The following is a 16,712-nucleotide window of genomic DNA, read 5'->3' as shown; positions in this document are numbered from 1 at the left end:
TCCACAGTGATGGTCCAGCCTCACACTCCCTGGAAACTTTACTGATGCCTGCACCTCAACAATGCTGGCCATTGCTGCCAGGATGTAGTGGGCAGGCACCACAGAGTTCTCTCATACTCTCTGTGTGCTCTCAGCACCTTTAAGGTGGGGCTGGCCCCCATCACACCAGCATCTGTGACCAGTGATGCTGAAGGGCTGAGGTGCTGAAGGCAGACACAGCATCAGATGTGTCTAAAGTTTCATGGCTGCGTCTCTGAGATGGCCCTGATCATGGAGTGCAAGCAAGCTGCCCTCAGCCAAACAGGGGTCAGACATTCTCAGAAGCGATGTGAAGATCTATGGAGTGTCCTCATTGCATGTTGTCATCACCCTCCTGCGATTGAGTGACTATTAGGGCCTCCACTGCATTTCCATGACAGGAGCATTCTCACAGAGGGTATTGGCGCTGCGCTAGGCCAGGTTGGAGTCAAACATTCACAACTGTGATGTGAGGATCAATGGGGACCTCACTGCATGTCGTCATCATCCTCCACAAATCTGGCAGCTATGAGGGCCTCCCGAGTGTGCCTGCCTCGTCTAGCCAGTGCAAGGGCCTCATGCCCGTCATCGTCACCACCAAGGACCCCTTCACCCTCATCCCTGTCGGCATCCTCCTCATCGGAGGGGGCATGCAGCTCCTCCATCTCCTCCTCAGCCAGCACCTCAACCAGTTGCAGCGCCAGGTTGTAAAGGGCGCAGCAGACGATGACGTTGTGTGACACCCTCTGTGGACTGTATTGCAGGGCTCCACCAGACCGGTCCAGGTACCAGAACCACATCTTCAGCATCCCGATGGTCTGTTCCGCCAAGTTACGAGCTGCTGCATGAGCCTCATTATAGCGTCGCTCTGCTGCAGTCTGAGGCCGCCGCATCAGCCACGGCCTCTGCAGGTAGACCCTGTCCCCAAGGAGCCAACCCTGCAGCCTCTGTGGACCCTGGGAAACTGCAGAGATCTGCAAGCGACTCAGGATGTAGGCGTCATGCACACTCCCTGGAAACCATGCGCATACCTGCAGGCTGTGTTTCTGGTGGTCGCATACCAGCTGCACGTTCAGTGAGTGGAAGCCCTTGCGGTTGATGAAGTTCACTGAGTGCAGCGATAGAGACCTGAGCGCCACATGAGTGCAGTCAATCGCACCCTGCACCTGTGGGAATCCCGAGATCAGGGCGAATCCAATGGCTCTTGCATCCTGGCTGACCCGGTCCTGGGCGAAATGCACAAAGTTGTGTGCCATGGAGAAGATGGTATCCGTGACCTCATGGATATATTTGTGGGTGGCAGATTGTGAAATCCCACAGAGGTCACCTGTGAAGCCCTGAAAGGAGCCACTGGCATAGAAATAGAGCGCCACGGTCACTTTCACAGCCACTGCCAGTGGATATCCTTCATGTCCTCTTGGCGCCAAGTCCTGCAGCAAGTGGAAGATGTGAGCCGCCAGGATCCCTAGACATGTGCAGTTGTCAGCGACACTGGTTCTCAGTCATCTGCAGGAATGGCAGACGGCGTCTATAGACCCTGGGTGTCGCTAGGCACCGACCAGCCACGGCTCGCTGTCGCTCCTGGGCAGAGTGTGCAGGAACCCCTGCTGCCCCTTCTTCATGAGGTTGCTGCTCCTGCCTTTGCATGGCCAGGAGCCTCAGTCACTCTCTCCTCAGTCTTCTACACTCTCTGTAGGCCATCAGGCATACAGCTAGGTCACCAGGATCCATAATCCTGACGTAGTCCTCCTGCATCATGAAAGAGAGAGAGACATGGTTATCATGGGTGTACTTAACACCTTTCCTGGCCCTGTGTGACTGCCTCTTAATGCTTCCCAGAGAGTGCTGGTCACCCCTCGGATGGCCAGAGATGAGTGGGCTGCATGGCTGCCCTGTCAACCTGTGACATGGGGGACACTGGTCCAAACCAGTTTGCTAAGATTGCAAGGGGCTGTGAGCACCTCCAGCAGTGACTGCTACATGGCCAGCATTGACAAAGAAATTGTACAATGTGTGCAGTCCAACTGCTTCGGGATCCAATAAAGTGGTGGTGGACTCAAAGTCTGTACCGGGATGTGGGGGGTAAGGTATAGATTGCTTGGTGGCCCTTTGGTGCCTCCATGTTGCTTGCATGGACGGGCAGGCTAGGAGCCCGACCCGAATTATATCACAGTGTCTGCGCCTGGTCTGTCTCTGTTGCAGAGGCATGGTCAGTTTATATAGGTGTCCCTAATGCGTGGCCACTTCGCTTGCTTGCCCTGCCGCCCACCTCGATTGCCTGTGTGTGGGATACAGCGCTAGGGCAGCACTTGACCCCCACCCCACCATCAATGGTCGCCTCCGAGGCTGGCCAGAACTTTCCCCCAAACAACCCCCACCCCTCAGCAGTCACCTGCGGTGCCAGGTATCAGTTTCCCCTCCCCACCCCCGGCGACCCTGAGGCCTGTAAACAATGGGTGAGCTGTGGTGAATGCTGCTGGTCACTCACCTCCGTTCCCCCAAAGTGAAGGCCACCAAGTACACGTCGCCTGTGTGCTGTTGTGAAACACGTCGGTGTGCTTTCCCATCGATGTGGACGGACGATACAACAGGGTTCCAAGAGCCTGGCAGGATGGCCTTTTAATTATATGCTAATGTATTACAGTTAGCTCCCCGCTGACTGATGGCAGGAAACGCAGCCCGCCGACGATCGCTTCACACCGTCGTGAAGCAGGTTACACCATATTTTCCACGCACGCCACCTAAACTTCCAACCATTCTGTTATTTAAAAATTGCTCAATGTTTTGATAATATAATTATGTTCACCCATTGTTCTCTTATAGATTTCCTGTCAGTTTTTGGCTCTATTCCTCCTCCTCCACTTGGCCCACCTCATTCCCCAGCACCAGATCTGGTTGTGCCTCCTCCCTAGATGGACCAAGAACATTCTGGTGAAGGAGGTTCTCCTGAAAACGTTTCAGAAATTCCTCTTCCTCTTTTCACTTTACTCTAACACCATCCCAATTGATATTTGGCTGAGTAAAGTCCCCCAATATCATAACTCTGTAGTTCTTGCACTTCTCTGGGATTTCCCTGCAGATTTGCTCCTCTATCTCCCTCTCACTATTTGGAAACTTATAGAATTCCACCAGTCGCGTGATCATACCCTTTTCTCTTCTCATCTCTAACCAATAGATTCTGCCCTGGTTCCCTCAAGGACATTCTCGCTTTGCCACACTATAATGTCTTCCTTAAGCACTGCCACCCTACCTTCCCCTTTCCTTCCCTATCTTTTCTGAACACTTTGTATCATCGAATATTAGCAGCCCATCCTCACCATTTTTAACCATGCTTCCATTATTGCTGTGACATCATATTCCCACTTGGCTCTTTGCACTTGTAACTCACCAATCTTATTCACCACACTTTGTGTGTTTACATATATGCATTCTAAACCCGTCTTTGCATTCTTTGTAATGGTGCTTAGTCTACTGCTATGTAATGTGGCACTACTTCCTTCTTTAGTACTATCCAATACTCTCACTGTTTGCACCTTATTCCACTTTTCTACTTTGCTGGTGCCCAACCCACTGTCAATTTAGTTGAAAGCCTCCCAACCTACACCAGTGAACCTCCTTGTGAGGATATTGGTCCCTGTCCAGTTGGGGTGTGACCTGTCCTTTTTGAACAGGTACCTCCTGTACCAGAACTGGTCCCAATGCCCCAAAAACCCTGAAGTCCTCTCTTTCCGCACCTCAAGCCACACATTGATCCTCCCTATCTTCCTATTTTTATACACGCTAGTGGGAAGAGTAATCCAGAGATTACTGCTCTCGAGCAGTCATCCTCTAGAGCTCCTATTTTTTATCTTTCTCCCTAGTTCCTTAAAATCTTTCCATAGGATCATAATACCTGCCCTCTCAACATCATTGATATCAACATGTACCACAACTTATGGCTCACTCCCTTCACCCTGCAGAGTGTTCTTCATGTCCTTTACTCTGACATCAGCAAGACAACACACCATGCAGGACTCCCGATGACAGTTACAGAAACACCTAACTATGGAATCTCCTATAATGACTACATTCCCACTCAATACTGTTCTCCCCTGTGGAGTCCCATTCCCTTTGATGCTATTGGACTGCACTCTTTCAAGGTGTTGTGACTCCCAGCCATCTCCAATGCTGTGTAGCCATTTGAGAGTGTCACCCCAGAGATTCATGCACCACCTGCCTCTTCCTACTCTTCCAGATGGCCACCCATCTACCACCCTGAACTTTTCTTGCCGTGGAGTGACCACCTCCTGGAACGTGGGAACCAGGAAACTCTCATCCTGATGCTCCACAGTGACTTGAGCTGCTCCTCAAGCTCAGAAACCCTGAGCTCAAACTGAAGCAGCTGTAAACACTTCCTACGTGCGTGGATTTAAGCCTGGGTCACAAGCAGCGTGCTCATAAACTGTGCCCCTGACTCTATCCCTAACATTTCTTATTAAATTATTCTGCAGTCTATCCTGCCTCAGAACTAAAAAGCAAAAGTTTAAGCGATACCCTGTCAACCCTGCCACTCAGACACTCACTGACACCATGTGTTTTCTAGAAACCTCATAAAGAAGATGAACTAACATCGTCCATCTGTATTCCTTCTGACAAGAGATGGAAAGAAGGTTTTATTTTTATGTCAGAATGTTTTTAATGTGATTGTATTTCTGTAATTACCAGGGGCAATGTGGTTCTTGCTGGGCTTTCAGTGCGGTTGGTGCTATCGAAGGACAGTGGTTTCACGCAACTAAAAAACTGATTCCTCTGAGTGAACAGATGCTGGTTGATTGTAGCACGTATAGAAACAGAGGATGTCAAGGTGGATGGATGTCACATGCCTTTGATTTTGTCGTCAATAATAACGGCATCAGCTCCGCTGCAGATTATCCATATAATGCACGGGTAAATCTCTTTTAAATATGTTTTCAAATTCACCAGGTACAATGTGTTTACAGCATTCAGGGTATTAGATAGTGGAGCCCAGTCCAAATAGAATGGAAGCTGACATCCTACTTTGGATCAATTCTTCCCTGAGAATCTGCTCCCAGGTTTCCAGCAATGTCACCGTATAACCAGCGCGAGACAGGGTGAGAGAATAACATCTTTCAGGAAGGGGCTAGCTCTCCCTCTCATTCCTCCCCTAATCTTGTAAAAATGTCTCAAATCTCTACTCAACACCTCCTGCTATCATGCTATTGGAATGAGGAGTTAAGAGTGTTTAAGCTCATACGTGTTGCTGCTCACCATTCTGTGACCCAGAATGTTAATGTGATGGCCATTGGAATCAACATATCATTTGACATGCTCTGCTCTGTGGAACGTATAACATCACCCAGTACAACTGTTGCTATGGCAACACAATGATGTACGGGACTGAAAAAATAAGACCAGAAGAGATTGTCTTGGTCCATCTGACTCTCCCGTACGCTCCTCCTGGCTCGTCAGTTACTCAAATGTAAGCTGCATTTTAAAATAAAAAACAGTTTAAGTTTAGGGTGTGACCCATACACAGGGCAGAATATTCCCCTTGGCATGTGGGATCAGCAGGGGCGGTCGGAAGCCGACTGCCGCCTACTATCGGCAGCGCTCCGCCATTTTACGCGGGCTGGCCAATTAAGGCCCGTGCAGCGTGATACGCAGGCTGGGGATATGCGCAAAGGGGCAGGTGGGTGTAGAGGCATGATGTCCACTGGGCCCAATGGTGACCCGGCGGCTGATTCAAATATGGCCTCAGCAGCCCCTGGAAGGCTGCCACCGAAGGACGCAGAAGTGTTGCAAATGGAAACCGTAGCGGGCAGACACGGCAGGCAGGAGGGCAGGTCGGCGAGGCAGTCAGCCCTGCGTTTTTCAGATGAGTGCCTGGCAACCCTCCCGGAGGAGGTGGCAGCCAGGAAAGAAACCCTTGTCCCCAGGGATGGGAGGAGGAGGCCCCCCCCCACCTCACCAGAGAGGCCTGGGAGGAGCTGGCATCCAGGGTCAGCAGCCATGACGTGGTGAGGCGCACATGGGGGCAGTGCCAGAAGCGCTTCAATGATCCGCTGCGATCAGGAGGCGTGAGTACCGTGTTGGCATGGGTCACTTTGCAGAGCAGTTAAGAGCTGCCCATCCCCCTGTGGGCCTCAGAGGTGTTAGAGTGTGAGTGGAAAATGTCAATGAGGCAGGAGTTGGCCAAGGGGGTGAGCCCTGGCTGCTCGGACTGAGTGCCTTGCGGCCCCAGGGTTATGAATCAGCTGAGCCCTCCGAGGTGTTCCTCAGGTGGGATTGACCAGGCTGCAATGGCGCTGCAGGTAGAGAGCGGACTAATCAATGCTCCTCTGCCCTTTCAGGAGAAAACATCCCATAACAATGCTGAGAGGTCGCGGACTGGCGAGACCTCCACACTTCCCTCATCCTCAGTAGATACGAGCAGGAGGCCCTGGAGCTGGAGAGGCGCCATGCACCTCAGTCAAGTGGCCGCTGTGAGGTTGGGGTACCAGAGGAAGGCAGTGCACTGAGATGAGAATGTTGGTTATTCCATTCCAGTGTAGTCTCTATATTGATGTGAGCCTGGAACCTGGAATCCCCATTGATAATCGAAAGGCAAGGGCACCATGATGCAAATTTCTGTCTCATCAGGGTGCCAGGCATGCACAGTGACAGTTTCATGACTTAAGCTAATGACATGTCCTTCATCTCCCTTTTAGACTCACCAGCAGCTGTTTGTTATGAGGACCCTGAAGGCCCACCCTTGAAGACCACCATGCTCATCATGCACCTTGGTCGCACCCTCTCTGAGAAGCAGGCACCATCGTAGAAACCAGCACCGCGGTGGGCATAACATCACCGTATAGTCTATCGGTGAGGGCACATCGGTGAGGCTACTTCACACTCGCTTGAGGTGCAGGCAGAGAGTGCCTAGGGTGTCTGCAGTCGGAGGACTGCTGGGGACAAGGGCAATGCTCAGTCAATGGCTGATGATGGGCCTCTGGAGTCGTCCATGAAATAGCAGATGCTGGATGTCCAGCAGGGTGTGCGGGAGGATCTGGCGGAGATACATGAGGGAATGCATGCCATGGTGCCCGAGTCCATGTGGAGCACAAGCCCTGTGTTGACCCTCATGATCGAGCGCACTGCCTCATCCACGGAGAGAGTGGTGACTCTCATGGAGAGGCTCTTCCAGGAGCTGAATCAGGGGTCCCTGGAGATGGGCTCGGACCTGCAAGCCCTCACACCGGCATTGACCTCAGCTAGTCAGTGTTAGTGTGGGTGATAGATTGGGCACCCAGTATCCCAGCTAGGTGCCCGTCCATCAATGGTGAGCAGGGAGGTCCAAAGTGAAGCCCCTCACTTGGGGCTTCTACCCCTCAGAGGGGTAGAAGCCCCTCTGCCAGTGACCATGGCATCTGATGAAGCATCCGGCGGCTGGGGATATTCCAGCTATGGCATTGGCCACTCCCTCCCAGGCGGGGCCAGCAGAGGTTCCACGGACCAGAGGACGCCTGCCAAGATCATCAAGGCCAACAGGACAGCAGAGTCAGCAGGCTGTCTCCAATGCCAGTGCCAGCGAGGGGGGACCTACCTAGACATAGCACTCACAAGCCAAAACTTAAAGCACCTTAAGCACGACACGGACTTATCACAGGTGATATTTGTTTCCCCCATTTTTTCTTTTTTTTTAATGGTGTGTTGGAAAACACCGGTTCATGTTAATTCCTGCACTGTTTAACAGTCACAAGTAAATGAGATGTTATTTTGTGCTATTGGCCTCCATATGTTTCACTTGTTCTGTGGGTGCAGGATAGGCCATGATGTTATGATGGACACGTGCCTCCTGAAACTTTATTGCAAAGGCACATAGCTTATGTTGTTGACCAAGGAACTGGTCCTGTCAGGGATCGAGTATGGAGCCTGCAACCCTGGCATGTGGTGATGGTTCTTATTTTGTAGTCTAGCTCAAGGATCATTGGGTCAAAGCGTCCCGGGTGTCCCTGCCTCCCTCTCGTCAATGCGCTCAGCATTTTCCTCACCGTGCTTGTCCTCAGACTCACTACTGACTCATCATCTGTTGCCTGTGTAGCTGCATCAAGATCTTCTTCCTCCACTGCGTCCCCCCTTTCCAGCGCCAGATTGTGGAGAGCGCAGCATGCAACCACTATCATTGACACACGATCTGGGGGGTATTAGAGTGTGCCCCCTGAATGGTCCAGGCATCGGAAACGCATCTTAAGAAGACCAATGGTTCTCTCTACCACTGCCCTTGTGGAACCGTGGCTCCTGTTGTACCGCTGCTCAGCTTCTGTTCTTGGATGGCGGAGAGGAGTCATGAGCCACCTTTTGAGGGGATAGCCCTTGTCACCCATCAGCCATCCATCCAGCCGGGCTGGAGCACTGAAGAGCCTCAGCATCTGGGAGTGTCTCAGGATGTAAGCATCATTGGAGCTGCCAGGATACCTTGCACACACTTGTAGAATCTGCATCTTGTGATCACGCACTATCTGCACGTTCATTTACTGGAGTCCCTTCATGTTGACTAAGGCTCCCGGCTCACCCACTGGCACCTTGATGGCCACATGTGTGCAGTTGATGGCACCCTGGACACAGAGGAACCCAGAATTCACTATGAAGCCTCTGTCTCACTCTATCTATCTGGCCTCGTCTGTATGGTAATGGATGAAAGTCAATACCCACCTGAACAGAGCGTCTGTTACCAGTTTGACACAACTGTGGACAGGTGATTGGGGCACTCCATAAAGATCCCCCACTGATCCCTGGAAAGAGTCGGAGACATAGAATTTTAAGGCCATCGTGACCTTCAGCGTCATTGCCATTGGGTGTCCTCCCACACAGTTGGAGCTGATCTCAGGACCAATCGTCTGACAGATAGAAGATACTGTCTCCCTCGAGAGACGGAGCTTCCTTCGGCATTGCACCTCAGACATATTGAGGTAGCTGCTTCGCTGCCTGTAAACCCTGGCAGCAGGATAGTGGCATCTTCTGCAGTCCCTTCTGCCTTGGACTACCTGCTGGCCCTGCGCCCCTTGTGCCTGCGCCTATCCCCCCACAGGTCCCTCCCCTGGAAGCTGCATTGGAACACCTGGCCTCCTCTCCCTTCTGCCCCTCTCTTCCTCCTCAGAGGAGATGCCGCCAGTGGAGACCACAATCCCCATTACCAGCGTAAGTGAAGGCTGTCTGATACCTGGAAGGGTCCACATGGTGTGAATCCTCTGGGGGCCTGGAAACAACAGTTGAGTTCTGAACTAAAGTCTCTAAAATATCTGAATGCAGCTCTGAAGCGAAATGAAGCGGTCCTGTTCACTAAAGCAACCAGCAGCAAGTGATATCCTGCACTCCTCACTAGTCGCTTTGACAAGGCCACTGACCCCCCTTATCCCACCCGTGGATGGGGTTTTGCTAGTTGTGGCCTCCCCGCTTGCCCGTTTTGCTCGTATGACGGCCTAAAAATTGCACGAGCTTCATAAAGTTGGAGACAATTGGTGTCTCAAGGGCCTTAACTGGCCACTTAATTAATGGCGGATGCGCCCCTGTCTCCAATGCACTCCCATCTAGCGAAATGTCACAAGATTGCACGTTGAAATGGCACACTCAGCTAACCTTGTCCTGCTTCATTTAATTCTCGAGCGAGTCGAGCGCACGTCCACCCGCCAAGCTAAAAATTCTGCCCACAGTTATTAATGTTTGGTGGGAAGGCTCAAAGTTGGTGTGTAAACTATTTGAAAGCCCAGCCTTTGTGTAAATATGGCCATTTGGACAGAGAGGAGTTTACTCTTTAGGAATGCAACTCAAGCTGCAATTTGATAGTTTGAAGTGTTGAATATTGGGCTGGAATTAAGAAGCAACTTGGTTTGGAACTATTCTTCAGTGAATATTTGTGTAAATTCCTTTTGTGCTGATGTTGTTCTCTAGCAGTCACTATTCTTACTGTTGATGGTACTTCATGTCACAATTGTCCCTCTGCATTGGATGTCATCCCAATCAGCCTCCTGCAGCACTTCCCAGCTGTTTGGATCAATGTCACACAGCTTCAGCTTGTTCTTCACTGCATCCTTCAAACCTTCCCCCATCTACTCCACACACTCATGTTTGAGCTCCTTGGAGACGACACATACCTGTCTGTTTTCACCCAGCAGAGTTGTGATGATATTGGGATTGTCTCAACACTGTTTGATTTTCCCAGTTTCAGCCCCTCACACTGGCTAACGGGGCCTTGCCTTTTGATATCCCTAATGGGTCTGAAGTGCTGTGAAATTTCTGCAGCTTTCTGATTTGAGGGCAGCAACATTTTATCTTTATATAGCGCCATTAACAGAATGAAATGTCCCAATGCGCTTCACAGGAGCATTGTTAAACTAAGTATAACACTGAGGCAAATATTAGTTCAAATGACCAAAAACCTGATCAAACAGGTAGATTTTAAGAAGTGTCTTAATGGAAGAAAGTGAGGTAGAGAGGCCGAAAGATGTAGGGTGGGAATTCCAGGGTTTGGGACCCGGGCAGCTGAAGGTACGGCCGCCAATCTTGAAGAAATTATGATTGGCAATGCACAAGAGGTCAGAATTAGAGGAAGACAGATATCCCAGAGAGTTGTGTGGTTGAAGGAGATTACAGAGATAGGAAGGAGCGAGGTCATGGAAGGATTTGGAAAATCAAGACCTGGAGCCATTAGAGGTCAGCAAGCACAGGGTGATAGGGGTTTTCCCCTGCCTTGTTGTGAATTCAGGCACAGACAACAGTTTTGGATGACCTCAAGTTTACGGAGGCATAAAGGCAAACTGAGGCCACAGCAAGGCAGGCATTGAGATCACTGTGTTACCTCACACTGAGCTCCCCACAGATCCAGCCTTTCACCTACCACAAATCAACTGAATGAAAGCAGTGCTCCTCTGCATATGGACGTATCAATAATTGATTGGTTGTGCGTCACCTTGCTCTGAACCTCCTCTGTATTGAAAATCTTCCCACCAAGAGACAAGTAGGGGATTCTTCAATCGTTACCACATTTATAATTGTCCCTTTTTCATTTAAATGTGGAACAATGGTTGTGTCTTCAATGTCTGAAACATAAGAACTAAGAGCAGGAGTAGGCATTTCAGCCCCTTGAGCCTGTCCCACCATTCATTACGATCATGGCTGATCTCATTTCAGCCTCAACTCCAATTTCTCGTCCTCTCCCCATAACCTTTCAACCCGTTACTAATTAAAAATCTGTCTATCTCCTCTTTAAATTTATTCAATGTCCCGGCATCCACTGCACTCTGAAATAGTTAATTCCACAGATTCACGACCCTTTGAGAAAAGTAATTCCTCCTCATCTCTGACTTAAATCTACCACCCCTTTGCCTAAATCTATGGCCTCTCGTTCTAGAATGCCCCAGAAGGAGAAACATCCGCTCCACATCTACTTTGTCTATCCTCTTTAGTGTCTTATATACCTCAATTAGATCTCCTATCATCCTTCTAAACTCTAGCGAGTATAGGCCTAAACTGCTCAATCTCTCCTCATAAGACAAGCCCCGCATCTCTGGAATCAATCTAGTGAACCTCCTCTGAACCACCCCCAATGCAACTACATCCTTCCTCAAGTAAGGGGACCAAAACTGTGCACAGTACTCCAGGTGCGGTCTCACCAATGCTTTGTACAGTTGCAACAACACTTCCCTATTTTTATACTCTATTTCTTTAGCAATAAATGCCAAAATTCCATTTGCTTTCCTTATTACCTGCATACTAGCTTTCAGCGATTCATGCACGAGGACACCCAGATCCCTCTGCACTGGAGCATTCTGAAGTTTCTCTCCATTTAAATAATAAGTCACCTTTTTATTCTTCTGACCAAAATGGATAACCTCACACTTATCCACGTAAAACTCCATCTGCCAAATTTTGGCCCATTCACCTAATTTGCCCATATCCATTTGTAAATTTCTTATTTCTTCATTGCAACTTACTTTCCCACCTATTTTGATGTCATCTGCAAATTTAGCTATAGTACCTTCTACCCCTGAATCCAAGTCATTAATATAGATTGTAAATAGTTGGGGCCCAAGGACCGAAACCTGTGACACCCCACTAGTTACAGCTTGCCATCCAGAAAAGGACCCATTTATCCCGACTCTCCGCTTTCTGTTGGTTAGCCAATCCTCTCTCCAAGCTAATATATTACCCCTAACTCCATGTGATCTTATCTTGTGTGGCACGTTATCAAAGGCCTTCTGGAAGTCCAGATATACTACAGCTACTGGATCCCCATTATCCACTTTATTATCCATTATCCCCTGCATAATTTTTAATATCCAAGGTGCTGTTAAAAATCCTGTAGAGATACCACTGGAACTTTGAAAAAATCACACGGTATCAATGAACTTTAACATTTAACATTTTGTTTAACACTTAGGATCAAAACTGCGAGTTTAGAAAAGACAAGGTTGTTGCCAAAATCAGGTGCTACCCATTTGTCAGAAGAAGCGAAAGCCATTTAGCAAGAGCAGTAAAAAGGATCGGACCATTATCTGTTGCTATTGATGCAAGATGAAGTCCTTTCCAGTTTAATAGACGAGGCAAGAAACAGAAGCTGTGAGTGATAAGCATCAATTGGCCTATCAACCAATTCTATATAATATATCAAAAGTCAAATATTCACACACATTTCCTGCCAACTATTTATTTATTATTAATTCTTTTTCATTAATTATAATGGAAACTACTGTACCCCTTCACCTTGTTCATATTTTACCATCCCCCATGCTACATACTCTCCAGTGCTGTCAAACGCCATGGGGTTAAAATTGAATCAGGCTGGTAATCAAGAGTGGGAATTGCGATGGACAATTTACCCCCACCATTCGTAATGATCCAGGCAGCTCACAAACTTTGTGCTGTCTGCGAATTTAACTTATAGAGATGTGCAGCTCAGTGCCAAAGTGCGGCCGAGTGACTGCAAACCTCAGCAGCGGGTCCAAGTTTGTGTGAGGCTAACACCACTTAAAACTCGACTGCATGACTTAAAGTCAACCTGTACCTCTTAAAGGAGCAGGTGCTGGAACTCAAGAAGAGACTCTGAGCGGAAAGAGAAATGGAAATGGTGCAACAGGGCGATAGCAGCCCCTGGGCTGTCTGACACGGCACTGGAGGCCTTGAGGCAGGAGAAGAGAGGTCCCCTTCTTTCAGGAGACTAGGAGGCCCTCCAGACAGACATGGAGAAGGCAGTGGGAGCAGGTAGCATCACGGTCAATGCCAGCAGTCTAGTTCCAAGGGACTGGATACAGTGCTGCAAAATAGTTCAATGACCTCATATGAGTGGTCAAGGTGAGTGAGTGCATTACATGCTACACCCTTACAAATGCACCACAAGCTTTACCTACACTGCGCCATTCACCACAGCCACTTTACTCACCTACTAAAAGCCACTATCAAGCACAACACTTAGCTCACATTAGTAGCTTCACCTCACCCTGACATACTTAACACTAATGCAAGCATCACACCCACATCTCACAATTTGCACACGCTGCCAGGTATTCAACTGTGATAGCCATTTTACCCAAGCAGATTGCACCACACTCACTGGCACACTTCCCTTTCGTTTGCAGGACTATTTGGCCCAAAACCAGAGGCAGCAGCATCTAACCAGAAGGGGACTGGCTTGGCAGATGGAGGGGCCCATGCTGTCAATCATTGGTGCAGTCACAACTGAGGCTGTGGCCAGTGGCAGGGCTGAAACAATAGCTGATGTTGGCTTATTCGTCCCGAATCCACCTTCTCACATCCCACTTCCCCCTCATCCCACAACCTCTTGTGATTTACAAACTGCGGATGGCGTTAGCATGTGTCACTTGCTTTCCTCCACTTCCTTCACCTCAACCCTACCCTTGTACCTTTACCCTTTCAGATAAGCAGGAACTGCCAGCTGGTCAAGAGCTGGTGCAGGAGCCTGAAGTGCAAGAAGGACAAGAGAGAAAGAAGAAACACTGTCACTCAATCTCACGCTCGCAGGCAGCAGCTCAGATACTGTCACTGTGTGAACGATAGAGGGTAGCACAGAGGCAGGATCCACACATGGTGAGTCACTGGGCATGTCTGCTGCAATGAGGGTAATGGAAAAGAATAGCACAGTGCCAGCTCACCGAAGGGCAAGGCTGCAAATGGCTTCTGCTGCAGGGAACTTAGACTCGACTGGAAAGAAAACAAAAATGGTCTGATGGACATGCACACCGGGGTACTTGCTGCATTGTCAGACCTGGCAGAAAGCCTGCTGTCACTGTCAATGGACATGGAGGGCTCCAACTCCAACCTGGCACAGGGCTTTGTGCAATATTTGGTGCCTGTTACGAGCTCAAAAATTGCAGTCTTTCTAGTCTGAAGTCTTTATTGAACTGATTGTAAAATGGTTGCTTATAGAGAGAGTCCGTCATGGCAGATGTCACATGACTACAGCAAGCCAGATAGGACATGTAATAATGTTGCATTTCAAAACCTGAACGTTTCCCTTTTCATAATGGACAAAAGACCATTCTGGAATTTTTCAAGGATGTAACTAGTAGAGTTGATGAGGGGGAGCCAGTGGATATGGTTTATTTAGACTTTCAGAAGGCTTTCAACAAAGTCCCACATAAGAGATTAGCGTGTAAAATTAAAGCACATGGGATTGGGGGTAGTGTATTGAGATGGATAGAAAATTGGTTGGCAGACAGGAAACAAAGTGTAGGAATAAACAGGTTTTTTTCCGAATGGCAGGCAGTGACTAGTGGGGTACCGCAGGGATCGGTGCTGGGACCCCAGCTATTCAAAGTATATATTAATGATTGAGATGAGGGAACTAAACGTAATATCTCCAGATTTGCAGACGACACAAAGCTGGGTGGGAGGGTGAGCTATGAGGAGGATGCAGAGATGCTTCAGTGTGATTTGAGTGAGTGGGCAAATGCATGGCAGATGCAATATAATGTGAATAAATGTGAGGTTATCCACTATGGTAGCAAAAACAGGAAGGCAGATTATTATCTGAATGGCTATAAATTGAGAGAGGGGAATGTGCAATGAGATCTGGGTGTCCTTGTACACCAGTCACTGAAGGTAAGCATACAGGTGCAGCAGGTGGTAAAGAATGCAAATGATATGTTGGCCTTCATAGCCAGAGGATTTGAGTACTGGAACAGGGATGTCTTGCTGCAATTATGCAGGGCCTTGGTGAGACTACACCTGGAATATTGTGTGCAGTTTTGGTCTCCTTATCTGAGGAAGGATATTCTTGTCATAGAGGGAGTGCAGCGAAGGTTTACCAGGCTGATTCCTGGGATGGCAGGGCAAACATATGAGGAGAGATTGAGTCGGTTAGGATTATATTCGCTGGAGTTCAGAAGAATGAAGGGGGGATCTCATAGAAACCTTTAAAATTCTAACAGGACTAGACAGGATAGGTGCAGGAAGGATGTTCCCAATGTTGGGGAAGTCCAGAACCAGGGGTCACAGTCTGAGGATACGGGGTAGACCATTTAGGACTGAGATGAGGAGAAATTTCTTCACCCAGACAGTGGTGAGCCTATGGAATATGCGACCACAGAAAGTAGTTGAGACCAAAACATTGTATGTTTTCAAGGAGGAGTTAGATATAGCTCTTGGGGCAAGAGGGATCAAAGGATATGGGAAGAAAGCAGGAGCAGGCTATTGAGCTGGATGATCAGCCATGATCATAATGAATGGCAGAGCAGGCTCGAAGGGCCGAATGGCCTACTCCTGCTCCTATTTTCTACGTTTCTTTGTTTCTAAGACACAAACCTTCCATTTTTCCTAACAAACATAATATCCAAACATGCTTTTCCTAACAAACGGAAGGCACATTTGCATGCAATATCATGTATAACTGTGGGCTGAATTGTCCCAGATTTGCACTAAGTGCAGTAGCAGGCGGGTAAAATGATGCTTTACCAGCCGGCCGCAATGACGGCTTTTCATGCCGTATCATCCCAAACCCACCACTTTATTTATGCATCCCTGGGATCCATGCCGTTTCCATGGCAGGCAGGCTCTCATTCGCCCACCACGACATCGCCTCACAGCTTCATCACACCGTGCGCCATATTTAAAGTTCAGCCACGCGCACACCTCTCAGGGCTTCCAGCTCACGACTGCTGCACAGAAGACAGGATGGCCCCAAAAGGCAAAAAAACTGCGGCCCCCAAGTTTAGTGATGTGTCCCTCGAGCACCTTTTGGATGCCATGAAGGCCCATCGTGATGTTCTCTACCCCTGCCCTGGCCACAGGAGGGGCAGCAGCATCACCAATCCAGCATGGGAAGTGGTGGCAGCGGTGGTCAGCATCAACACCCTGCAAAAGAGGACAGCCACCCAGTGCCAATACAGGGTGAATGGCCCCATCCATTCTACCAGGGTAAGTCACTCTTCTCATCACTCTCAGCTCACACACTCACAAACCCATCACACATCCACAGGGATCTCATACCCCAAGGGACAACACCACTAACTCTCACACACACCCTCACATCTCCATCAGGCTCATATCCTCTGGAGCTCACGTTCTCATCCCGTCCATGGCTCCGCTAACCGCACAAACATTCCATGCAGTGCCATGTGTCCTGTTCACACTCTCTCCACCTGTTTTCATGCAGGAGAAGCTGGATCACAACAGCAGAGAGAAGTCCCAGGCCGGGGGCGGAG

The 16,712-nt window shown here is 49.1% G+C and overlaps 1 pseudogene; it reads left to right on the top strand.

Annotated features, from left to right (window-relative positions):
* The window catches only part of LOC144688304 (procathepsin L-like), a 30,889-nt pseudogene extending 18,318 nt beyond the window's left edge, over nt 1-12,571 (top strand).
* Nucleotides 12,572-16,712: the final 4,141 nt, after the last annotated feature.

This window comes from Cetorhinus maximus, chromosome 13 (genome assembly GCF_964194155.1).
Source record: "Cetorhinus maximus chromosome 13, sCetMax3.hap1.1, whole genome shotgun sequence".
Classification (NCBI taxonomy): Eukaryota; Metazoa; Chordata; class Chondrichthyes; order Lamniformes; family Cetorhinidae; genus Cetorhinus; species Cetorhinus maximus.
This window is presented reverse-complemented; position numbering and strand designations above follow the sequence as displayed.